This window comes from Spinacia oleracea, chromosome 2, assembly GCF_020520425.1.
Source record: "Spinacia oleracea cultivar Varoflay chromosome 2, BTI_SOV_V1, whole genome shotgun sequence".
NCBI lineage: Eukaryota > Viridiplantae > Streptophyta > Magnoliopsida > Caryophyllales > Amaranthaceae > Spinacia > Spinacia oleracea.
In genome coordinates this window covers 56,125,288-56,150,679 of record NC_079488.1, presented here as the reverse complement: position 1 = coordinate 56,150,679, position 25,392 = coordinate 56,125,288, and the positions used below count along the sequence as shown (strand labels likewise).

At 42.0% G+C, this 25,392-nt stretch overlaps 1 non-coding gene across 1 annotated transcript; it reads right to left on the bottom strand.

Moving 5' to 3' along the window:
* Positions 1–831: 831 nt before the first annotated feature.
* Positions 832–938, bottom strand: LOC130468249 (small nucleolar RNA R71). The gene has a single exon (XR_008928667.1). It is a non-coding gene; the product is annotated as a small nucleolar RNA R71 (small nucleolar RNA).
* Positions 939–25,392: the final 24,454 nt, after the last annotated feature.

The window sequence follows — 25,392 nt, the reverse complement described above, 5'->3', positions numbered from 1 at the left end:
AGTCTAATTTAGTTGATTAATAGTAGAAAAGAACACTGTTTCCCTGTGGATTCGATCCTGACTTCCCTTGCTACCTAGCTAGTGGACCTTAGGTTATTTTTGATTAGGTAATACGACTTTAGCCTGTCAAATTTTGGCGCCGTTGCCGGGGAAACGGTTTTATTTTCTGTTGTTGATTGCTTATCGTAGATTATTGTTTGTTACTACTCAAGGAACTCACGTTCCTTGAGACTGGATCTCACATTGTTTTGTTAGTCTTTGTCTATGCCCAGGACCGTAGGTACTAGTAATCTTACTCCATTCGATCCTGAGCCCGAAAGAACCTTTCGTAGACGAAGAACTTTCATTGTACAGTGTGGGAATTACTCTGATTCTGATCATAATATTGGCGATCTTTTTCCTTCAGATACAGATTCAATTTCAGAGATAGAGATGGGTGACGAAAATCTGATACCGCCACCTACCCCACGGCTTACAGATTACTCTAAGCCAAGTCTGTCCGTGCTACCGAAGGCGATCATGCCTTCTATTGGAGCTGAGACCTTCAAGATTGAGCCTGCATTGATTAACATGATCGAGAGACGTCAGTACGGTGGGGAACCACGTGAAGATCCGAATCTTCACATTCAGTCCTTTATTCAATATTGTTCCACCATCAAGCAAAAGGGATTGACTCTGGAGCAGACTATGGAGATACTTTTCCCGTTCTCCTTGAGTGGGAAAGCTAAATTGTGGATTAATGGGCTGAATCGGGCGGCTTTGAAAATCAATAATTGGGAATCCTTGGCTCTTGCTTTTTATGTTAAATATTTTCCACCTGAGAAAACGGCTCGTCTGAGGGGTCAGATATTAGGTATCTCACAACAAGCGGATGAGAGTCTGTTCGAGGTTTGGGAGAGATTCAAGGATTTGCAAAGAGAGTGCCCGCACCATGGTTTGGAAGATTGGTTCTTGATCTAGCAGTTTTATAATGGTTTGGGCAATGAGTCTAGATGTTTGTTGGATTCAGCTGCAAGTGGGTGGTTCATGCAACTTGAGGTGCCTAGAGCTATGGAGGTGATTGAGGAGATAGCCATTCACAATGCCCAGTATGGAAATCCTAGAGGTCTATCTAACAGGGGTGGTAAGCATGATTTAAATTCTATTGAACAATTAACTGCCCAATTGACTGCTTTACATTATAAGTTTGATAATATGCAAGCGGCCAATGCTCAATCTGCCCAACCTGTTAGTGTAGCTGCTATGAATGCCCAACCTACTACTATTTGTGAAAGTTGTGGAATGTCTGGTCATTATGCACATGAATGTAGGAGCTCTATTGAACAATGTACTGCATTTCAATCCTACAAACAAAACAACCCTTTCTCCAACTCTTACAATGAGGGCTACAAAAATAACCCTCTGCTTTCCTACAGGAGCAACAATATCCAAAACCCTCACCAAGTTCAACATCCACCACCACAACCATATCAACCCCCACACCAACAATCTTACCAACCCCGAAACAACTACAACCAGCAGTCTAGTGGGCCACCTGGGTTCTCTAGACAACACACATCACCCCCACAACCACAACCTCAAGCCACACAGCCTGACCCTATGCTAGTAGAGATGAGAAACATGATGCTACAAATGCAAAAATCTCTAAGTGAAAAGGATGCAAAAATCGATGCTCTTACTGCTCATAACAAGATCATTGATACACAGTTGGCACAGATGGCTACTACTATTGCAGGGAGGCCACTAGGCCAACTTCCTTCACAACCCAAAAATAGGGAGACTGCTAATGCAATTACATTGAGGAGTGGTAGGGATTATGATGGTCCTTCTATGCCGGTTGAGGTTGATTCCGGGGTGTCTGTTAGTGATATGGTCAGTAAGGAAATCCCGAAGATAGTTATGGGTGAAAAGGAAGCTGAAAAGGTAGTCAATGAGAATGAGGCTACAACTGAGGTTAAGAAGGGGGCGGATATTCAAGTACCACCTATTGCACTCCCCTTCCCAAACCGACAACTCAAGAATAAGCTAGACAAGCAGTTTGGCAGATTCTTGGAAGTGGTCAAAAATTTGCAGGTAACGGTTCCTTTTACTGAATTAATTTTACAGGTTCCTGCTTATGCTAAATTCATGAAAGATATTTTGACTAGGAAACGTGCTTTTTGTGAGGTAGAGACTGTAGCTTTTACTGAGGAATGTAGTGCTTATTTGCAAAATAAGTCTCCACCTAAACTTAAGGACCCCGGGAGTTTTTCCATCCCATGTAACATTGGCACCGTATTTATTGATAAAGCTTTATGTGATCTAGGTGCTAGTGTGTCTGTCATGCCTTTGTCTGTCTGTACTAAACTGAATATGGGTGAGCTTAAGGTTACCAATATCACTCTACAAATGGCCGACCGTTCTGTCAAATATCCCTTAGGTGTTTTAGAGGACGTCCCTGTTAGAGTAGGTAAATTCTATATACGTGTAGATTTTGTAGTATTAGACATGCAAGAGGATTCTCAAATTCCCATAATCTTAGGTAGAACCTTCCTTCACACGGCGGGGGCGGTAATTGATGTTAAAAGTGGGAAATTGACATTGTCAGTTGGGGATGATAAGGTGACTTTTAATCTAAACAGTGCCTTAAAAAGTCCCATGCTAGAGGAGGAACAATGCTATCGCATAGATGTAGTTGACTTTATTACTCGTGATAACGTCTCCCAAGTTCTCGAAAGAGACCCTTTGGAGACAGTGCTTTGTTGTGAGTCTTCTGCAGGTGATAGCAGTTCTTGGAGTGCTGAAGTGGATGCTCTGGAGTTGGCTCTTAATGGTGGAGAATCTGAGCCGGAGAGCACCAAATTGAAGAGGTTAGTTCGGCCGGTTTGTTCTGTTAAAGAGGTAAAGAAACCCGAACTTAAGCCTCTTCCTGCTAACCTTAAGTATGCGTTTTTAGATAATGAACAACTTTGCCCTGTGATCGTCAGTACTGCACTTGATGCAGACAAGTTATCCCAACTTCTTATTGTGTTGAAAAGGCACAAAAAGGCCATTGGGTACAGTATTGATGATTTAAAGGGTATTAGCCCTGACTTTTGTATGCATAGGATACATCTAGATGAGAATCATAAACCATGCATCCAACCCCATCGTCGTTTGAACCCTGTCATGCAAGATGTTGTAAAAGCTGAAGTTATGAAATTGCTTGATGCGGGTATAGTGTATGCTGTGTCTAATTCTAAGTGGGTGAGTCCCGTTCAGGTAGTGCCTAAGAAAGGGGGGACAACTGTGGTGAGGAATGAAAAAAATGAGTTGATACCAACTAGGGTAGTCACAGGTTGGCGCATGTGCATTGATTATAGGCGTCTCAATGTTGCTACTAAAAAGGACCATTTTCCCCTTCCCTTCATTGATCAAATGTTAGAAAGGCTAGCCTGTCACAAGTTTTTCTGTTATCTGGATGGTTATTCTGGTTTCTTTCAAATTCCCATACATCCAGACGACCAGAAAAAGACCACCTTCACCTGTCCCTATGGTACCTTTGCATATCGTAGGATGCCTTTTGGTCTGTGTAATGCACCTGCTACTTTCCAACGTTGCATGATGAGTATCTTTTCTGATTTTATTGAGTCTATCATGGAAGTGTTTATGGATGATTTTAGCGTCTATGGTACTTCTTTCGATTCTTGCTTGCTAAATTTGACTAAAGTTTTGAAAAGATGTGAAGAGTGCAATTTAGTCTTGAACTGGGAAAAGTGTCATTTCATGGTTACTGAAGGGGTGGTTTTGGGACATTTGATATCTGATAAGGGTATTCAGGTGGATCGAGCTAAGGTCCAAGTGATTGAACAATTACCCCCTCCAGTTAATGTGAAGGGCGTTAGAAGTTTTCTTGGTCATGCGGGGTTTTATCGCCGCTTTATCAAGGATTTTTCTAAAATTGTTAAACCACTTACCCAGCTCCTCCTCAAGGATGCCCCGTTTGTGTTTACTGATGCTTGTCTTGAAGCCTTTGACAGGATTAAACAGGCACTGATTTCGGCTCCCATCATTCGTTCTCCCGAATGGGATCTTCCGTTCGAGATAATGTGTGATGCAAGTGATTATGCAGTTGGGGCAGTTCTGGGTCAGAGAAAGGAGAAGGTTTTACATGCCATCTATTATGCAAGTAAGACCTTAGATGAAGCTCAAGTTAATTATGCTACTACTGAGAAGGAGCTTCTAGCTATAGTCTATGCCTTGGATAAATTCCGCACCTATCTGATTGGATCCAAGGTGATAGTCTATACTGACCATGCAGCCCTTAAGTATCTGCTCTCTAAGAAGGAAGCCAAGCCTAGGCTTATTCGATGGATACTACTGCTACAGGAGTTCGATCTAGAGATCCGCGACAAGAAAGGGGTTGAGAATGTGGTTGCAGATCACTTGTCTAGATTGAGGTATGACGATGGTAAGGGATCTACACCGATTGATGATTCATTTCCGGATGATCATTTACTTGCACTTGCCAGTCAGTCACCATGGTTCGCAGATTTTGCTAACTACATTGTAGGAAGAATTCTTCCGGCCGATCTGTCATATCAACAGAAGAAGAAATTCCTACATGATGTCCGGTTCTACTTTTGGGACGACCCTTATTTGTTTCGTGAGACTGCTGAAGGGTTGTACAAGCGTTGTATTCCAGAATGGGAAGTTCAAGGTGTTATCAGTAGGTGTCATTCTTCACCTTATGGTGGTCACCATGGACCGTCTAAAACAAACGCTAAGTTGTCACAATGTGGTTTTTACTGGCCTACTATGTTCAAGGATGCACAGGCTTTTATTATGGCTTGTGATGCGTGCCAGAGGGCCAGCACTATTTCGAGGAGGTATGAGATGCCACAGAACGGGATCCTTGAGGTTGAGATTTTTGATGTATGGGGAATTGATTATATGGGACCATTCCCATCGTCCAAGGGTAACTTGTATATCCTTGTTGCTGTAGATTATGTGTCAAAGTGGGTGGAAGCCGTTGCCTCACCTACTAACGATGCTAAGACAGTTATCTCCCTGTTCAAGAAGATCATTTTTCCTAGATTTGGGGTTCCGCGCGCTTTGATCAGTGATGGAGGGTCACACTTCCATGAGAAGCATCTGGATGCGCTCCTGCGTAAGTATGGAGTTTATCACCGCACTGGACTAGCCTACCACCCTCAGACGAGTGGTCAAGTTGAGGTCTCCAACCGAGAGATCAAATCTATCCTTGAGAAAGTGGTGGCGAAGTCTAGGAAGGATTGGAGCGATAAGCTAGATGATACTCTATGGGCATACAGAACCGCCTTTAAGACACCTATTGGTACCTCCCCGTATCGGTTGGTGTATGGCAAGGCGTGTCACTTACCAGTAGAAATGGAGTACAAGGCTTATGGGGCAATCAAACAGCTCAACATGGATGCAAAGCTAGCCGGTGAGAAGCGGTTACTTCAATTGGGTGAGCTCGATGAATTCCGACTACAAGCTTATGATAGTGCCCGGATTTACAAGGAAAAGACCAAGAAGTGGCACGACAATCACATTTTGCATAGAGAGTTCGCGGTGGGCGACAAGGTTTTACTTTTTAACTCTAGGCTTAAGTTATTTCCTGGAAAACTTAAGTCTAGGTGGTCTGGGCCGTTCACCGTGACTATGGTAAGCAAATTTGGGTCTATTGAAGTAGAGAATGAGAATGGTGAACGATTCAAGGTTAACGGGCAACGTCTGAAGTTGTATCATGATCAGGCTACTGTAGGAGTGGTTGAGGTCCATCACCTCAACCCCTTCGCCTCATAGACGGCATATTCAAGGTAACAAGGTCGAGCGGGACCTATGAATAAACCAGCGCTTTGCGGGAGGCAACCCGTATTTCATTGATTTCAATAGTTTAGTTTTGTTTTGTGTGTTTTGTAGTCTAGTTTCTTTGTTCATGAGTGGTGAGGAGAGAGCATTTTACGGTCATTGGGTGTTTAATGATGTACAGGTTCAGCTTCTAAGCACGAAAAGATAGAAAAAATCCGTAGGAGCAAAAATCGCAAACCGCCCGACGGGCGATAGCCGCCCGACCGGGCGCGCAGAGAAAGAATTGGAAAATCTCTGTTCGCCCGACGGGCAGCCAAGCGCCCGACGGGCGGCTCACTACGGAGCTGCTGGAAGTGTCGCCCTACGCCCGACGGGCGAGGAGCGCCCGATCGGGCGCGTGCGCAGAGTTTTGGAAGTGTCGCCATACGCCCGACGGGCGATAGCCGCCCGACCGGGCGCGCGGAGAAAATTACTCAAGTGTCGCCTTTCGCCCGACGGGCGGACCTGTGCCCGTCGGGCGGCTTACGAGCTGCTGGCCCGTCGGGCGGGCGTTGGCCCGGCGGGCGAAGGGAGAAAATCAGATTAAAAGAGCACGGGCTCCTCTATTCTTCTTCACTTCACCTCTCAATCATCTTCTTCATTCTCTCACATACTCCATTAAACCCCAAACCCTAAGAACTTCAACTCTCCATATCTCCCTCATCTCTCACTCAAATTCATCAAGCTACACACCAAAATCATCCTCATCACATCCTCTTCAACCTCCACCAAACAATTTTCACTCTTACCCACTCTCCACAAAAAAACCCAATTTCACCAAAAAAATTTGAAAACTCAAAATCATCTTCAACAATGGGTTCAAGGCCAAAAAGAACTTGCATGGCAGCAACAAGGAGACAAGAGGAGGCTTCCACAAGCTTTCCACCACCACCACCTCAATTTGCACCGGATTCGGCTTTCCCGAACATGATTCTCGCTAGTGAGGAGCAACAAACCCGCATTGCACACCTCAAGCTACGGAAGGTAGTCCCTACTCGATTTATTTGTCAGAAAACTTTAAATGATATGGGTATTGAGAGGGATGTTAGTAGATTATTTCATGGGGTGGGCATGAAACATATGTTTTCCATGACTAGGTTGACATTTAGGGATCTTACTCTTGAATTCCTTAGCTCGTTTAATGTCCGAAAGAATGGTTACAAAGATGTCACTAGAGTTTCTTTTAGATTGTTCAATAATGATTATGATTTGCCTATCAAGGATTTTGGTGCTATTTTTGGTTTGAATGTGGAGTATAACAGGTTCGCCGGGGAGGGGCATAACAATAGTGAGGTATGGGGGAAATTGACTGGGGATTTTAATCCCGGTAGCATGCAACTTTGCACGCCTCTAGCGTGCAACACCCCGTCCCCTTTGTTTGGTTCAGATTTATGGCTTTTACAATATATGGGAGGGACCAAAAGGAGAATGTGAGGAGCACATTACTTTAGAGGTGCTCGGGGGGTATTTGTTAGATGGTGATGACAGTTACAGGATGAATTTGGCCCATCACTTAGCCATGCAACTGCTTACTACCGCCACCCACCGCTACTCGACCGATATTGCTTTGGGTGGTCTGATCACCCACATTGCCGTAGCAGTGGCAAACTTTGTTGAGAGGGACCATGCTGCGGTCCGGGGAAATAACCTATTGGATATTGAATATTTTGGGAGCCTTTACAGGGTGCACTCTGAGTACGGGGGACTTCTCCCCGGTCAGATGTCATGGATGTTCCAAAGGAACGCTCTCTTTACTCTCCCGGACACCACCGGGCTCACCAGTTTTACTAGGGGTCAGCCCCATTACATATATGTAGGTGAGCAGGCAGCACCCTTAGCCCAACCCCAGCCACAGCCCGAGGCCGCGCCTCGCACCCACCACAGGAGGGGAGGGCGTAGAGAGAGGGGGTCGGGACAGAGAGGTAGTCCGGCTCCACAGGAGGAGCATGGGTCTTCGGAGGAGTTAGGGGCCATTCATGAGAGGCTGGGCAGACTTGAGCTCGGTTTCCACGAGTTTGCCGCGGATCACCAGAGGACCATGTTCCCCTTCTATGATCAGTACGCCAGGCAGGGCTACATTGCCCCAGATCATCAGCACCCTTCCTGGTTTACTTACCCCACAGAGGGGTACGGAGCCCCCGGTTCCATGGGCACCTTCATGCCCACCCACTACGGGGGGTTTGGAGCGAGCTGCAGCGGCTATGGTGGTCAAGGTGGCCACGGTGGCCATGGTGATGATGGTGATGATGGTGATGATGGCCAAGGTCATCAGTGATGCTGTTGATGATGATGATGGTTCGGTACCCTTGAGCCAATGAGGACATTGTCTGATTTGGTTTGGGGGGGTTCACATTACCTGTATATACTAGGTATGTTTTTCTTTTCTTTTCGTATTTCTTTATTTTTGTGTGTTTCTTTGGTGTGTTTAATGCTTTCTAGATTAGTTTATTGCTTTGAAAAAAAAAAAATACAAAAATACGTTCCGATGAATACAACATCATGCTTCCCTGTGCCCCTTGAGCGGAAATTGTTTTGATTCTTGGTATTTGATGATGGGCAATGTAGATGTGTTAGCCATGATTTGATATTCGATTGCTTTGATGCCTAAACATGAGTCAACTCCGACTAACTGCTTGTGGACTTGGTGCTTGACTAGTTGACTTGGTTAGGATGTGTGTTAACTTCCTGGTGTGTCGTCGATTTTGAGTATTGGTTTGCAACTATTAGTAATGTTTTATGACTCATATACATGCACATTGTGAAGGACGAAGGCATTTTTCTATTTAGGTAGCCTTCAGATGAAATTAGATACATTTGTTCCCTCTTTTTCTACCCATGTTGTGCTTGTGCCATTTATTCGGTGACTAACCACATTACAAGCCCGTAAATTCCCCATTGGTTACTAGTCCCAAGCCTAGCTTGGGGGAGCTAATAGTAGTGAGGTGAGGGAGTTGTAGTGTGATACATTTTGGGCATATTGAGTATTGAAAAGGGAAGTTCTTCTTATCATGATTGTTGTTGAAAAAATGAAATGAAAAATGAATGAGATGAGGAGAATAAAAAAATTTGTGTGAAGGTTCCAAAAGAAAAAAAAAAAGAGATTGAGCAAGAAAAAAAAAAAAAAGGAAAAAAAAAAAATCGTTATTCTCAAGTTGAATCAAGCTTTTGTCACTCCGGTATTACAATTTCTTATCTTCATGAGTGATTGGTTACAATTGTGAATTCAAGGCAAGAAAGTATAGTGTGGTTGTTTGTTGTTTTTATTCATGTGTTGAGTGGGAGATTATGGTCATTGTGTTGATTGATCGCGGTTGTTTCTAGGATTTATGCTCCCCAAAGCCAAGGCTTTAAGCTCACATTTTACCCAAACTTACCGCACCCTTACCTAAGCCTATCATTACAAGCTTGAAAGACCTTCCGACCTTTGTGCATAGAGTTGTATTAATGTGAAAGTAGTTGTTTATCAATGCAAGTTATGACGTGACACATTCCGAGTCGACTACTAGGTTGAGTGTATGTTTTTCTAGACACACGAGTGTGTAAGTTTGGGAGGGCATTGTTCACTTATATGTTGGGAGGAGAGCGAACGGGTACATCTTTTATCCGCCACATAAATGAGTGACGAGTGTGTGAGCACTAGTCTTGAATTCCATTGTGCATTTGTGGTTCGCTTTGCGTGACGATTGTTAAGGAGGATTAGCAATTGAATGGACTTGATTGGTTGACATTGATGCATACTTGTTAGATTTTACCTTGGATTATGTGTTCATTTTGAAATATGTTGGGGGTGAAGTTGGTTTTGTGTTCATCGATGATTTCTTTGCCTAGGGACAAGCAAAGATCTAGCTTGGGGGAGTTTGATATGTGCGTTTTATATAATATTTTCACCCCCGTCCCTTAGTACTTTTATGCGTCAAATGAGCTCCTAGGAGCCATTTTATTACTAATCTGTGTATTTTAGTGTGCCGTGAGTTTCAGGAATACTTAGTGAGAAATTGGTCTTTTTAGGCCCGTTTCTTGATGATTTAGGCCACTACAGGATCCCGAGGGAGTTCGGGACGACTTTTGTCGACTTACGCGAGCCCTAGATGTTCATGATCGAGCCCCGGAAGTTAGACTCGGTGTTGTGGACGAAGGGCGAATCACTTAGCCCTCCGCCCGGTGGATTGCCCCTCGCCCATCGGGCGAGCAAGCAGAGGAACAATTCGTCAGAGGGCGCCCGACGGGCGGAGTTTCGGCCGGTGCCCACCGGGCGCCCATCAGAAGCAGCAGCAGCAGAAATCGCTCTCCGCCCGACGGGCGAGAGCCGCCCGACCGGGCGCACGGAGAAGGTTTCCAGAAAGCCGCCCTACGCCCGTCGGGCAGCCCTGCGCCCGTCGGGCGGACTTCGAGCTTCTCGCCCGTCGGGCGGAGAGCCGCCCGACCGGGCGACGACAACCCAAGGCGCTGTGCGCGCGCGTCCTTCTTTATTCTTTTCCGGTTTTTCCTTATGTTTTTAGGCTAAACTATAAATATAGCCTTTGTTAATTTAGTGAGACACTTCATCATCTCATATCCTAGTATTAAAACACTTAGTTTTATTTCTGTAAGCTTAATTTTTCTCTCTAATTTGTTCTAAACACTTAGTTTATTTTCAATCAAAAATTGAAGCTTTCATTTGCCATTGTTCTTCAATTAGGTATTATTCCTTATTTCAATTCTTTGTTTAAGCTTTAATTATGTTTTCAATCATGCCAATTGCTTTGCTTATTGTTAATATGCTTGAGTAGTCTAATTTCTAGGGTTTGGGGATCCATGAATAACATGAAGGGACATTGAATAATTGTGATTGTTGGCATTGAAATTAATTCCTATTGATTGGTTATTATTACTATACAATTAGATTTGCGCAGGTTTAATTGTGGTAGTTTGGCAATATCAAGTTAAGATTGGAGAGATGCAATTTGATGTTTAGGCTTGTGTCAATAGGTGGAATTAGGATTAATACGTAGCGAGAGCCCGTTAATTCTAAGTCTATGATTAGTATCGATTCGAGAGAGCATGCTAGTCTAATTGATTGTTTTGTTGATTATTGTGATTGTTTATCGTTTTGGATTGTTATTTGTTGGTGAACCTATGCCCTAGATCCTTTAATTCCTGAATTCTTAATTGTGTAATTATCGTTCGTAGTCTTAGCATACAAACCAACCAATTCTTGTTTCCCAATAGTCTAATTTAGTTGATTAATAGTAGAAAAGAACACTGTTTCCCTGTGGATTCGATCCTGACTTCCCTTGCTACCTAGCTAGTGGACCTTAGGTTATTTTTGATTAGGTAATACGACTTTAGCCTGTCATCAGTGTCTAGGAGCCGGTTCTTATGGAGATTGATATTGGGGCAGCGCAGAAGACTGTGGGGGTGGATCCTGCGAACATTGCCCTCTACAAGACTTTATTTGATGATCCGGAAGAACTAGAGTAGTGTAGTTCTTGCTAGGGTGTAGGTGCCCTTTATTTATTTCAGTTGTGTTTGTTTTTATTCCTAGCACTTTGTTTTCCTTCTTATTATTTCTCAATAAAGGCGTATTTTTATTTTTCATTTTCATTTATTTTTGTTTCTCCTCTTTTTATGTATTTTATATGTCTAACACTTTTTGCACAAAGAATATTCGTTTTTTTTATTGGACCGAATCCTTGGTAAGGATTGCCTACGTATCTTGACAGAATCAGGTCGCGCGTAGTTCTAGCTTTTGAATAAGTTCTAGTATGCCGAATTTTGGTAGATATGCCCTGAGGTGGAAACATATTACTTAATCGGTCAAATGAGTGAAGTATTATCATTATTTTCGTCTGCCGTTTTTTGCCATAACTCGTGTAAAAATGAAATTCGACTAATTTGTATGGCTATATTTTTGGTAAGCCTATTTGGATACGTATTGTACCCCCAAGTGTTCGTTATTTTTCCGTTGTGTACGGATAAAATGACGAGTACTTCTGAAAAGAAAATTTTTGGCAGGCAGAGAGTTTCAACGCCCAGGCTGGGGCGTCAGAAATTTCGGCGCCCAGCCCTGGGCGCTGAAAATGACTTGGGTGGTCAATTTTGACGCTTTGCTTCACATGTTCTTGCATTTATTTCTCTTTTTTTTTTTTTTTTTTTTTTTTTGTGCCTTGATATTTTGCTCGTATTTAAAGCCAATTTTGAGGCTACTTTGGAGGCTTTTTTGACTGTTAGCGTGAAATGTGTTTTTGTCCGAATCAATTTTTTCTATTCGTGACTCGAAACATTTTTGAAAATGGGGTTAGGGTGCGGAAGTTATGAAGATCTTTGTGTAGGCTTTTGAGGTGGGTTGAAGTGCGTGTTGTTAGTGAAGGGTATGATGGAATCTATGTTTTATGAATCTGTTTTTTTTGGTAACATTTGCATTGTTTTGGATTTTGATTTCCTTTGATTCTCGGTTGCATGGATTGACTCTTATGATGACACTGGTTTGGCTTTTTAGGTTTTGGGGATATGAATGGGATAGTGTGGTTTATTTTGTGGGTTTTGGGAATTGGTTCCCATGGCACTATTTCAAAACCGAGTGGGCTTTGTTTGATGGGCCTGGAGTGGGCTGCCTCTTTATTTTTGTATTTTGCAAGTACATTTGGTGTTTATTTAGTGTTAGAATAAAATTTAGGAGAAATATTACGCCTTTATTGATTTGGAAAGTAAGGAAAACACACTGAAATAAAACTGACCCATATTATAAGGGGCCTTAGGACCATCTAAAGTCTCTATTTTTTTTTTTATCAATCTTAAAGAACTACTAGGCGCTTTTTATTAATGGTGCTCTATGTGGCTCAAGCCTGGGGTTTAGTCTCATAAAACTTCGGTCCTTCACCGGTACTCATCTTGAATTCCATTCCTTTTGCATTGACCCACTGATATGTCTTCACCCATCCGTTCTCGACCTCTTCTAGTGTTGATGCAGGAGAGATTAACCGAGTTGGATCGAAACCTTCATCTTGTAAAGCTAGGGTAGTCATCACAGTCTCGTTCTCCATAGGCCTCGATTCGTTAAACAATGTCCATAGAGCCTGGTTGTCCAATATTTCAGCTGTTTTAGTCTTGGTGAGGTGGGGTGCCTCGTCCAAGGTGTGGCAGTCATGGAAAATTTCAAATCCGGGTTTTAGCAAGCCATCCTGAACGAAGGGTTCAGGGAAATCACAGCATGGGTGTTCTTCTCCTACCCGAACGAACATCCCGTTAAGGGTCCTTTGATACGGGGGAAGGAGGGTGGTTTGTTTGGCTTTGTTAAGGCGTAGCCTAGACAGGCGGTCATCAATATCTTCCTCCGTTGGTTCATAGCCTAAGCCAAAGGGAGTAGATTTGTTGGGAAAAGGATGGAATGTGTATTCTTTCTTCCTTATGCCCAATGGGGTTCCTAGGAAATAACCTTGAGCTAACAGCATTCTAGGGATGACTCGGGATGCATGCGGGTCTAGGAATGAACTGGATTGTTTCTTCCATTTGAAACCCGTAAAGGTCGTCTGCAGTTTCGGCCGTTCCGACCATAGTGCAACTGACGTCGAGAGGAGGGGCGCGGATTTCTAGTATTACCCCGTTATGGTTAAGTTTAACCATTTGGTGCAAGGTAGAAGCCACACCTCCTAAGTCATGGAGCCAAGGTCGCCCCAAGAGGAGGTTGAAAGTGGGCTTGATGTCGATTATTTGAAACTCCATGGTGCGTGCCACAGGCCCGGTTTGTATGGTAAGGTTGATTTTTCCCAATACAGGCCTTCGGGAGTTATCATAAGCTCGTACCCCTTGCGTGGAGGTTTGGAAGTCATCGTTTCCTAGCCCCAAGCAATGGGCGGTTCGCAATGGGCAGACATGAACCGCCGAACCATTATCTACGAGCGCTAGGGGGATGTTTTGTCCTTTGCATCCAACCACTAGGTAAAGGGCTTTATTGTGAGCACCCCCCTCTTTGGGTAAGTCTTTATCAGTGAAAACTATGGCCTTTTCTCCGGCATCTCTCGTGACATGGCTAACCAATGAGTCAGGTGTGTTATCTGTGGGTACTGAGATGAGGTCAAGTGAGCGAATAAGCTTTTCGCGATGTTCCTTTGAAGTACACATGAGATCCCAGATGGTAATCTCGGCCTTGGTTCTTTTTAGTTGTTTCAGGAGGGGATTTTCAATGACTTCTGCGACGGTGGCGTGCCGTCCATTCTCAGGAGTTTGCCTAACCGGGATGTCGTCCATAGGAGGTGGGTGAATATCCGGTTGGTATATTCTTCCGGATCGGGTGAGGTTGTCGACCTCGGGCTCCTGAGGGGTGGTGTCAAAGAAAGCATACCCGGGCCAAGTTTCTGTGAAAAGGTCCTGGCCCGGCACTTGAGATAGGTAAATATCTTCAGCATCATCATTCCACACACCGCACACTTCTCTCTCGATTCGATCCATAGGGACCACAACGAGTGGTGCACCTTGAGGTGTAATATACACCGTGGGGTCGAAATTCTCTGGTTGGTCGAGAGAGATGTGACAAGAGTCGAGTGGGCTCTTGTTGTTGTTGGGTTTGCCAACGTTAGGGAGAGGTATCACTTCATCCTCTATCATGTCCTGGATCGTATGTTTTAGATTCCAGCAGTTTTCGGTGTCATGCCCATTTCCTTGATGGAATTTGCAGTAAGTACCTTCGACCCAATATTTGCTTTTGATAGGAGGGTCACGGGTGGGGCCTATAGGTCTCAACTTTCCTTGATTGGTTAGTCTTTCAAAGGCTTGTACCAAAGTCGACGCGAGTGGGGCAAACTTTCGGTCTCGGACCCATCTTCCAGGGCTTCTTCGGGCGGGAGTCTCTTCTACAACATGGACTTCTTGGGCTTGGGATGTGTTACCCCGATTATAGGTGTTGTTTTTATATGTGGGTTTTCTTTGTATGGTTTTGGCGAGGTCGTCCTCGATCTTTATTCCCACATCATAAACTCTTTTGAAAGTGTCAAGTCCCAGGTACCTAAGGTGTTGTCTGTAAGCCGGGGTCAGGTTGTCAATGAATTTTTGGACCAATTCTGTTTCGGGAGGCCTATTGATTAGCTGGGCCGCCTGGTCCCTCCATCTAGCAAAGTAGGTCGTGAAACCCTCATTTTTCTTTTGGAAGAGAACTTCCAGCTCGCGCATGGTGACCTGGAAATCCATGTTCGACGAGTATTGCTTGATGAAGATATTGACAAAGTCTTCCCAAGTGGGGAAGAGCTTAGGGTCCTGGTGGTAGTACCATTTGAGCGGCACAGGTTCCAAGGACAAAGGAAAGGCAGGTAAATACATGGACTTTTCCACGCCTTTCAAGTTCATGGCATTCACAAAGCTCAGTAAATGATCACGGGGGTTGTCCATGGCCTTGAACTTTGGTAAGTCAGATGAACTGAACTTTTCTGGTAGTTTGCCAGGAAAAGGTTCAGGATCGAGGGAGAAGTATTTGCTCCCCATGGTTTGCTGTAGGACCATTTTTTCAATCCTCTTCTCGTTATCGAGGTCATTTTTGGCTTGCGCAGCCGCTAAAGCTTCATTTTCCATTTTCAGTTGGCCCATAAGTTGGGTCATTTGGAGCATCTGGTCTCGCAAATCTTCGATGGACATGTTTGAAGGTGCGAATCGATGTTGGGGAAGCGGAGATCCTTGAAATGAGGGACGACGGACGGAGCTTGGAGTCGCTAAACCTGATGTTGGTGATGTATCTTCGAGACGCACTAACCGTTGATTCCCCGATCGGCACCAAGTGGCAGGACCAGTCCTAGGCATAAGATAAGCTAAAGTTTAGGTTCCCAAAGTTTCAAGCATTACTTAGTCTAGACTTCGACTCTCTCTATTGGTTCTTCACTCTTTCTTTTGTTGGTACACTTTTTGGTTTTTTTTTTATTTTGGTCATTCTTTGGATTTTCGAAACACTTGCCCGTGTGACATTCATAGTTATTAGCATGTTCGATTTTTTAGGGCCGAGCATTTGTCGTCGTAGGAGGCTTAACAACGACGCAAAGAGTTATTAATTTTTCACGAGCCGCTTTTGAAATCGAGTGCTTTTCTTACGCCCTCGTAGCAGTTACGTATTTTTTGCGCTACGTATTTTCCTTTCGCGCGGGCACCGAGGCTGCTGCGCCTGACCAGAAGGCCAAGCAGCAACTTCAGCGCCCAGCGAGGGGCGTGAGAAATTCTGGCGCCCAGCCAGGGGCGATAAAAATGCGTCCCTGGCTGGTTCTCGTTTTCTGTCTTCTGTTTATGCGACTTCGATTTGCGTGCTTCCCTAATAACGTCCTTTACGCGTAGCAGCATTTGTGGGATTCGTTACAGGCCATCCCGAGCGTCGCTTATTTTTGTGGCGATCATTCGGGTTTGCGGAACACGTATTTCGGTATAATTCTTTGGCAAATTAGTCTATGAATGTTTGGGCAGTTTTTAAGGTCGTTGGTTTTCTAGGATAGTTTGTCACACACAATCACATATTTCGCTACACATAACTACATTATAAACATGGATTTGAAAATTAAATATGTCACATAGTTTATGATAGTCCTCTATGGGTAGTTTATTTGCGCCTGGCTTGGTACCGCTTCTATCGTAGATCCAACACATGCCCCGGTCGAGGTAGTGTCTTCAACAGACAAATTTCGCCCAAGAGGCCAACCCGCAAGTGCAAGCCAAGGGGGCATGCAGGCGAGAGGGACCTAATGAGCGAGCGATTGGGTTCGGGATAGGTGTACTACCTGCACAAGTACCGAGTGGGCAACATGCGCGGCGTATGCACCCCCCTATTGGCGGAAAAAGGTATCCTTAGTCCCAACTCCCGAGGGAGCCGAGATTCGTTATGCAGTTCTGCCCGTTCACATTAATATGCTGATTTTCAGGTCGTCCCAACTTGATGGGGAAATAAACGCGGGGTAGGATCGTTTCACCCTTCGGCTATTTTGATTACCTACAAGCACGAGTATTTCCTTCACTATCCCCAGTGGAGTTGCCACTGTGAGGGGGGTCGAAAAAGCACGAGGCTAATGCGTGACCTCGTCCCTCGTGGGTGTGACGATTCTTTTTATTCAATCAAGTGTAATTGGATTTCCTGTGAGTTTACACCCAATTGACTAGTAATATAGGAGTTGCCATTCAGTTTTTAACGACAATGAGAAAAACTGACAAAACCCGGTTATCGTGACATAAAGGGAGTGCAATTATGTTTGACCACGACGGCCGTAGGTTCCCTTGTGATCCCTGGTGTGGGGATCTCTCAACATACACCCGCAAGGTAGAGATTGAGGGTTCGGGGGACTGTAACTACCGAGAGGAGTACTCGCTCTTCGATAACTGCAGAGGCAGGATATCCTTACTAGCTCAGCATAAATAATTGAAGGGACATGCGTTAACTATTAAACTAATCTGAATTGATTTTAGCAATATGCAACATATAATACTAGATCGATCGCGATTATCTGATTTAAATAGCATTAAGGGACCTAGCATGATAATCCAATTTCCCAAAAATATTATATTTGTTAGGCGTGATAGAACAATCAGATTTAGTTAGTTTAACAGTTCATAAAAAGGGCGAGGAAAGCAATTAAATCATCGAAAAGGGGCACATTACGACGCACCCTTGAGAGGTGCGTCACGGTTCTCCGAAAACTAACCACTTTGACTTTGCTATTTCTCCTTTTTATTTAACGAATCTCAAATTATGGGACAGGATACGTTCTGTCCGATTTATGGATCGATTGCGACAGAACGCGTGAACAGTTTCACAGCGTGAGGCTTAGGCTAAGGGTTGGAGTCAATACTAAGAATATAATTGTGTGTTGTGTGTTCCCTTCACGTCGAATTTGGGGCTGTATTTATAGGGAAGAGTTCGTGGAAAGATAGAATTGCAGAGTTCTAATCCATAAAGAATTAGGAAAAAACACGTACCCAGGTATTTTCAGCGCCCAGGCCTGGGCGCCGAAGATTTCGGCGCCCAGAGCCAGGCGTTGAAAATAGGGGCTGGGCTGTTTTCTTAGTCAGATTCGGATTCCTGAAATCCGTAGAGTTTGAGACTTAATCGAGTCTTTTAGTGCGTATTAACCTTGTGATGGGATGCGTCTGGGCTCGTTACGAACTCTAGGCTCGTTAGGATTTTAATTAATACGTAACTCTTATTTCCGAATCATATTAGGAATAGGATTCTCGCAGTTTTCTATCTCATTTAGGATTTATGTTGGAATGCAACACCTAATTCTGACAGGTTTCTATCCTTTATGATTTGCCACTTTTAGAAGCTACCTTTTACGGCAGTTACTATTTTTTGCAGGTTTCCATAAATAGCAGTTTTCTATAAATATCAGGTTTCGGGTGAAATGAAAAGGGGAATTGAGATTCGTTTATTTTATAGGAGATGCGTTGTCAAGTGGAGATTTATGCTTTCATCATCGAACCTTTCCCTTTCGGGAATGGGGACAAAAGTAGGTGTCTACACACGAATATTTAAAGATTGTCTAAAAAAGTATAAATTGAGGGGCTAGACGACGAATCTCAATTCTATACTTTGTATCATTAGGCAATTTTTGGTGACTTCGATAGACAATTATTGGTTGACGCCAATCCTCCTTGTAGAGTTGATGAACAATGATCATGTAAACTTCCTCAACTTCGTCATATTGAGAGGCTAAATCGTACCCCTATCAAAGATAAACCTAACGTTCACCAACTAAAATATAGTAATGGAAGTAGGGATCGTATCCACAGTAAAACAATGTTCTTTCTACTATTAAGAACAAGGTCTAGACTATTGGAAACATGTAAAATGGTTGATTTGAGAATCATGACTAAGACAATAATTAAATTGGGGAAATATCAATATTAAGGGAACTAGGGTAACGGTTCACCACAAATGCAGAACAGGATTGGACAACGGACAATAAACATCAATTAACAACTATAACTAGGAAAACATGCATCTCTCGAATCTTATGAATTCCTTAGGAGAATAAACTAGCAGGCTCTCGATATGTACTAGAAATAAATCTTATCTAATAGCCACATATCAAAAACATCATATTTATACCTCTCGCCGCATAATTTAAGGTTAATCAAACTCAATCAAAATAGTCCGGCCGAACAGAATTGATGAACAATTATAAAAAGCTATAGAAATCACAATCAATTAATCAATAATCAAGTCCAAATCTAATTCTAATCATGCATTTATGGATCCCCTAAACCCTAGAAAATTAACTACTCACGCATGATTGAATTAAACAAAATAACACTATTTAATGGAAACATGATTTAAAACAAGGGCATGAATTTGAAATTGAATAATAAAGTTAAGGAACGAATTAATACCTAAACGAAGAACGATGAATTAATTGAAAGGTTGAAACTTTAATTGAAATAATAAAATGTGTTTGGAACAAGTTTTGAGAGAATACAAACTAAGTACTTAATTCTAAAGTGCTCAAAAATACCAAAATTACAAAACTAAGGGCTTATATATAGTCTTGCCCAAAACAAAGGAAATCCGGAATTAAACTTAAGTACAATGCGCTGGAACCAGTCGTCACCCGATCGGGCCCTGGGACGCCCGACGGTCGTGCAGCTCGTAACCCGCTCGACGGGCATGCATCCGCCCTTCGGGCGGATTTTTCATTCTTCAGCAATGCCTGCGCTGTGGGCGCCCGATGTGCTCCGGGCGACGGGCGCCCGTTCGGGCGCGTGCTGAAAGGTGATTTTTCCCTTTTTGCTTGCCCGGTTGGTCTCCCTTCGCCCACCGGTCGTAGGGCGACCCACTTGACGCATCGTTCTTCACTAATAATACAAAATCTAACTTTTGGGGCTCAAACATGGACATTCTAGGCTCCCAAGAGTCGACAATGATCGTCCCAAACCTACTCGGGATTGTGTAGTGGTCCGTAATAACACGAAACGAGCCTAAAAAGGCCAGTTTCTCTTAAAACAACCTGAAATCTCAAGACACACTACATAAAACATATTAGTACTCAAAAGGGCTCCTAGGAGATCATTTAACACAAAAAAGTACTAAGGGACGGGGGTAAAACTCTATATAAAATGCACATATCACATATCTAATTTTGTCTTCGTGGGGGTGACGACCCACCGGTTGCAAAAAAGTACATACATAGTTTCTTCTGCTCCTAGTGCCAATGTGGATGCAAGTCCAACACGTGTGTAAACCATTTTGTTGATACTCCTGAGAACATAATTTATTTTAACCATGTTAAACTTTTTAAGCAATTTGGGCGCATGTTTTTGATAAGGCACTAAATGCTCTTTCTTGACTTCATATTCTTTTGAGAGTTGACTTATCAGGAGTTGTGAATCTCCATATATTTCCAAGTCCTTAAGTCCCAACTCCACAACCATTTGGAGACCTAAAATGAAGGGTTGGTACTCAACCATATTATTTGAGCACAGCTGGGTCTACACAAATGAGTAAGTCAAAACATGTATTTTTGGAGACAAAAAGACAACTCCATCTCCACCAAAATACATTTTCCAAGTAGGAGTATATAAAAATACCATCTTGACGAGCAACCCCTTCAAAATGCATTTCCCAAGGTCGGCGTATGCCAATGTAGAAAACATATTCTTGGAGAAAATCAACAGAAAGTTCCCATTCAAAACATATTTGAAGGTGGAAGCAATCGATAAAAATAAAAGTGTTTTCTGGATGATAAACACTTTCAATAAGTTCATTTTCTTATAGCTCTTATGTAGTTATATAATGTTCAAATGAGGTGTTCACTTTGTTCCATATCGAGATTTTGACTCGTATGGGGCGTTTAAATCTTATACTCATCTTGGTTTCCTGAAACCTGTCACCGTACTCAAGAAAATTATTTTGTGTGTCATTGAGACCGTAAGATTTATCGTCAATGAATTTACCCATGGGTGTTGGGTTTTCAAAATCATATACCGACTTTGCCAAAAGCCTGTACGCATTTGGGTCTAACTTCTCTTTATTTAGCTCGTTGACTTTCGAGGATTCTCCCGTAATAGAAGACTTGCTGACTTGAATCCTCTTGCCTTTAGCCAATGGAAATATTGTTTTACTCTTGAAGTATTGAAGAGAAACATCATCAATTTTCTTCTCCACATTTGATTCGAAATTTTCTCCGTGACATTCTGCAAACATCGATTCTCCTTCTCTGCAATGCAAATTTGAAATGTATCGCAAGATAGGGATGGCCAATGATGCTCCCGTCTTTTGGTTGGGTTGCATAATAGTATTTTCATTTACCTTTTCCTTACGGGGTTCTTGCTTCTAAATTGATTGGAGCTAAAGATGAAGCGATCTCCCTCTTGTCATCCCTTGCTTGTAGGAGAATTTGAGATGGCAGTATTTCACTTTATGGTCCCTCATATTTGAATAATCCGACGTTTGCGAAGTAAGGATATGCCTTTCTGAAAGGTTTGGTATCCCCATTTATTTTCTTCCCACCTCCACGATAATGTTTGACACATTGATGGAGGGTTGATGCGACGACACCATTTCATGCTGTAACGCCCCAACCTCTAATTAAAGTAATTAAGCATCGAAATTAACCTAATTCGGTCGGGACATTACTGCCGTAATTCCCTCTGGGGAATTACAAGGCAAACATTATAATATAAGCTTTAAATCTTCACATTAACATAATTATCCTCTTATTTCCATAGTAAAAGTACCTTACATAAGTTACTAGAAGTCTTTTCTCGAACTATTACAACTTAAACACTTAACTAGGTGAATTTTATTAAAGTGAAATCCTCGCCACTACTTGTTCCATCGTTCCCAGCAGTACCTAAAACAGAAAATAAAACGGTGAGCCGAAGACTCAGTAACGTAAATTCATTTTAATTCATTTTAGTTGATAAAACAGGAATAATAGAATAATGTAAAACATTTAATTAAAAATCATATCTAATTAATTGATAAACTTTTTATTAAGTACATGCTAGTCGTTGGCAAGTATGACATGGTGCAACGTCTTCCACGATTGGCCGATGCCCATAAAACATGAGAGCATTGGCTCAATGGGCGGGTGCCCCATGGTTACATACATGACCGAGAATCGTAACTTGTGAACATATATACTGCCAATGGGACTAGGTCTTTCATTTTCATTTATCATGTTTCGTTAAATTTTAATTTCTTATCCTTTTTACTTTAGTCGAAGTAGCATAATTCATTTAGATAATAATATCAAATATAACATCATTTCTTTCATGGTTTCTCATAAACATCATATTACAAGAAATAATTCAATCGAATCATATTTCATTCACGCAATTCATAAAACATGTCAAATGATTTAATTCATAAATTCAATCATAACGTCAACTTTTATAATCACATTTAGAAGGGAACTGCGGGTACTAGCAATAACCGTTACCTCAATTCCGCGATTTGCTATGTTTTTTCCTTGGCTCGTTCCTTCTGAGCTCCGAGTCCGATTTCTTTCAAAATATTAAATTAGTATTAAAACGATAAATAATTTAAAACCAATATTTTTTAAAAAATATTTTTAGTTTTATAAATTCATAAATAGTTTTCATAAAATATTATTGAATTCCATTTTAAGTCAAGCTAGTAATTTATTTTAGTAGAAATAAAATATATTCTCTTCCCGAAATTAACAAATAATTATTAGTATTCATTTATATAAACAAATGTTGGAATTTTTATCTAATTATTCATTTATGAAAATATGAATAATAAGATTTAAAAAGAATCTAAAAATATAAATAAATCTTACCAAAACCCAAATAGTTTGAATTGGGCCAACCTTTTTTTTGTTTTGGGTTAAATGAAGTCAAGGTTGAAAACTGAAATTGGGTTCTTGACTTCCTGGAAGTCGACCAAAGAAGAGAAGAGGAAGGCGAGCAGTAGACACAACAAAGGAAGGGGAAAGGGAGGAAGAAAGAGGATGGAGGCTCATCTTGGGTAGGACGGCGCAGGAGCGCGCCTATAGGAAGACGATGGTGGTGGCCGCAGGGCGACGCATCGCGGAGGATGAGGGGACGAATGGGCGAGTGAAACCAAGAAGAAGCTGGGGAGCTTGAGGGATGGCTTGAGTGATTCCGTGAGTGGTGGCGTTGGCACTGGTGGTGCGAAAGGGAGCAGGGGAGTGCGATGGTGCATGAGAAGGGATGTCGGCGCTACTGTTGGTGAGGCAACGCTACAATGGAGAGAGAAAAATGCCGGGAGAACACGAGAGGGAAAGCTGAGGAGGGGAGGCAAGTAAGAGTAGTTGGGCGGCGTGATGGTGGTTGGGAAAGGAGGAAGAAGCAGGGTGGTTTGGTGTTTCTGGTGGTGGATGGTCGGTCGTTATTGGCGGCAGAAATGGTGGTTTGCCATTACTATAATGTAGAGATAAGGGAGGAAGAATATCCAATTGGTAATTGACTAAGTGTATTTGAAAACTGATTTCTTTGTGGTTAGTTTGAGCATAATGTTGCTTTGTTTACAGAAAATCTCATATGATATCATCCATGAGTTCATGGTGGGAGTAGAGTGAATGAGAAGGAGAAGACCTTGGAGACCAAGGAATGTATATGGAGTGAATTTAGGGATGAAGGGGAGTTAAAAGTTGGATTACCTGGCAAGCTCCATGTTTGCCAAGTATGTTGCCTCACGGAAAGGAAGAAGAAGAAAATGTGGGTTTTGCTTGTTTGTGGTGATAGGGCTATTTTTGTAATTATGAAATGTTGAGAAATTTTCAAAAATTTCAATGCTATTTTTGGACATTAAACGAAAGAATTAACGACTTTGAGTAGAAAGAAACCTTTATAATATTATTTTAGAAAGTGCTTAATAAATTTAGTTCTCATATAAATGTTTTCGTTAATAAGAACGTTGTGAAATTAAAATATTTTATAAATCACAAAATATGATTTAAAATATTTCTAAGCTCGTAAATACAAAATTGAATTATGAAATTTGAAGAAAAGTAATATATTGTGTAAAAGTATTAAAATGCTTAAACTAAATAAAAGTTTTGTTAATTAGCTTAAAGTTTGAAATCAGAATTTAAAACGATTTTAAGATAATAGAAATTATTAAGCATAATAAATCGAGTTTTAAAATTCGCGGTATTACACCTTTAATACCTCGTACTTTTCTATTATTATAAATATATTTTATTATATTTATAAAGCATTTCGTTGTATTTTTACAAATTAATTTCATTTAATGAGAATTAAATGCGCGTTTATTTTTAATTAATTTAAATATTAATTATTTCGAAAATCGTATTTTTATTAAATAAATTCAAGGAATTTATTTTGTCGGGAATTGTTGGGTCGTATTTCAAAAACGAATTTAATAAACTTAAAGCCCGATCGTTTTGTTTTAATTAATCCCAACAAAGCTTGCAACGAATTTAATGAACTAAGCCCGAAAGCAAGCCCAACTCAAAATTACCCTAACCTAGCCCACAAAGGAGAGGAACCTATAAATAAGACCTCATGTCAAACCCTCACAACCAAAAATTCAGAAATCTCTCTCTCTCCTCTTCCCCTCTCCTTGCGGCACACTCAACCACACTCCCTCTCTCTTCGTCGCCCTTGCTTGCGGCGCAAGGCAGCCAGCCCGTCCGTCCCTCTCGCCTCCCGCAGCCGCAACGTAGCACATTGTGCCTGCGTGCTGTGCGGTGGTGCCTTGCTGCTCGCCCACTCGTCCCTTGCTCGCCCTCGTCCCGCGTTGCGTCGCAGCACAACAGCAGTGCTGTGTGTGCGCGCGCTGTGTCCCGCCTGTGCCCAGCGCCTCTCGCCTGTCCCTTGCGCGCACGCTGTGTCGCGTGTGTATGCCTTGCTGTGCCCAGCGCCCTTGTCGCCCCTCTCGCCCCTTTGCGCGCGCGCGCCACTGCTGCTTGCGGAGCGTGTTGCGTGTGGTTGTTGTTGCGTTGTATGTGCGACGCACACGCACACAACACAAATAATTGTTGTGTGTGTGTGTGTGTTGTCAATTGGAAAGATCAAATTTTGTTTTCAAAAATATTAATTTTCAGTTTTAAATCAATTTAATTGTTGTGATTAGTTTAATTATTGAATTGTTTAGATTAATTAAAACGGTTATGAACACCGTATTGGGTTTGTAGTATGTTTTAATTAAAGGAATTGGTTTTGATGATTGAAATTATAATTTTCAGATTATATATGTTTATAAAGTATGGATTTTTGAAGTCAAAACATGTTTTCGGATTAAACTATTGCTAGGGTTTTGGTTTCAAATTGATTGAGCAATTGATTTACATAATTTAATGACAATTTAAATTATGGGAACCAATCTAAATTTTCAGATTGTTTATAAGCTTTAAAAAGTTGGTTTTTAATGGTTTTAAAGCTAAAAAGTCAATGTTTTTACGTTAGGACTTGAGTTGACTATTTGAGACTATTAAATTACCAATTAATGAATGAATTCTAATTAAACTAAGGGTTTTAGTTTCTTAAATAGTTGCTGGAAATTTAGTAAACATGGATAATAATTTAGTTCTCTTGTTTTGTTTATAGGAGTTGATTTCTAGCGAGTCATGATTCGCACAGTGGCCCCCGTACTTAGGTATTCCAGATACGTAC